This window comes from Arachis ipaensis, chromosome B04, assembly GCF_000816755.2.
Source record: "Arachis ipaensis cultivar K30076 chromosome B04, Araip1.1, whole genome shotgun sequence".
In the NCBI taxonomy this organism is placed as follows: Eukaryota; Viridiplantae; Streptophyta; class Magnoliopsida; order Fabales; family Fabaceae; genus Arachis; species Arachis ipaensis.
In genome coordinates, this window is record NC_029788.2 from 116455191 (window position 1) to 116457224 (window position 2034).

The window sequence follows — 2034 nt, forward strand, 5'->3', positions numbered from 1 at the left end:
CACTTAATTGGAGGTAGAGTTTTCCAAACTCATCAATCTCCCCCTTGATGACAAACATTATTAAAATTGAAATGGAAAGAAATTTAGAGATTGAGTAAAGAATACTCCCTTTGAATTTGAATTTCTCCCCCTTTTATATTGTCACATGGCTCCCCCTTAATATGTGCCATTTTTATCAAGGGAAGCACTTAACCTGTAACAATTTAATCAAGCTTCAAGTAACAATGTTATTCAACATATTTATTTTGAAATGTTGAATGCTTGATTTATGAGCGGAGTGTGATGATAATCAAAACTCATTTGTTATCAATAAATTGATTATCTGCTCAAACATACACATATCAACAGAACACAAAACAGTGTTGTTCAGAAAATTTCCAAATATTTTCCAGTCCAGATATCAGAGCAATGTCATTCAAAATAAGGAAAATATTTTTGAAACATATATTAGCACATCAAAACATGGCAGATGTTTAGATATCACAGTTTAAAAGAACTGTCAAAAATAAATTTTCAAACCAACAGGTTTATCAAAAATGAACCAATCAGCCAGAATCAGCCAGTTATCACAACAAATCAAACATCATAATAAACCAAATGCCAAATGCAGTTCATACAGCAAGGATCATAATAGAACAAAAATCAGCCAGGCATCACAATATATCAAACATCATAATAAACCAAATGCCTTCTTTGAACAAGGATAATCATGAATTTTCAATTTGAAAATTTCAACCCTTGTTCTTTGGTCCCTCATCTTCATACCCAAGAGCAGCACCAATGGTTTGAGGGGTGAGGGTTATGTAAACACGCTTGACGTAAGAGTGGATTGACCCACCAATCAAACGCATGTTTGCATAAAATTCCCGGACCAGCCCCGGGTATACCAATTTCTGAATGTGAGTCAGATGAGTCCATTTCAGAGCATCAAACAGAGACGAAAAGTTCATTCCTTTGGTGGCAAGATTTGGAAGGTTCACCAAGTAAGAGGGGCAGAGATGGCGCTGCAGAAGAACGTCTTTGTGAAATTCATAGAATGCACATGAGTGGAAGCAAGAAGGATCAAAATGTGAATGAGTTTTGTGGAATTTGTTTTTGAACTCTAGAGATTCCAGATTGGGGGGTTCGCTTGTGTCATGCAGAGCAAAGGTTTTCTGTTTCTTTTGAGAACTTTTTGCATGAGGGGTAGATCTTTTTGGTGGTGATGGAGGTGGAGAAGTATGTGATTCTTCTTCATCTTCTTCAACATTTTGTTGCTTGTTCTTCCCTGTCTTGCCTCTCCCTGAAGTTTTCTGAGCAATAACCTTTCGGCGCATGGTTTCGGTTTTCTTGGAGGGAGGTGACTGAGTAGAGGATGAGGTAGAATGGAGATGGATATGTGTATGGGTTGGAGGTGAGGAGAAAGGTGGGTTTTTTGGAATGGGGGTTCGGCTACTTCGCCTAACAGCGGTTTTCTTTTTCATGGTGGATGAATGATGGATTGAATATGAAGGGGTGAGGGCCGAATGAGAGGAGGATGGAAGGAGGTTAGAGGTGCAATAAATGAGGATTGGAGAGAGATGATGGGAGGTTAATGACCATAATGGAGCGGTTATTATCCAAATGGGAGTTTCAAAAAGTGATAAAGAGGGAGTTTTTCCTTGAATCAAGGGATTTAGTTGGAAGGAAAAGATATGATTTGACAACATGTATCTTCCAACTAGATTTGAAAAGACAATCTAAGAGATTTTGTGATTTTATTTTTCAAGGAAGGCATAACTAACTAAACTGCCATGGTGGGGTCAGAATTTATTAGGTGGGGCCCAGGAGAATTTAAATCTGTGTTGCCTCCCCCTTGAACAGAGCTCCTCCATCAAGCTTGCGTTTTTATCTCGTCCAAACCTACGAGACAAAACTGAACAGAGTTAAAAAAAAATTCACAAATTTTCAATGAAACTTAAATCAAACTTTTTTTCAAGGTACAGAATCTGTCTTCACAGAGTGGTTTTGTAAAAATATCAGCAATTTGGTCTTCAGATTTTACAAATTGAATAT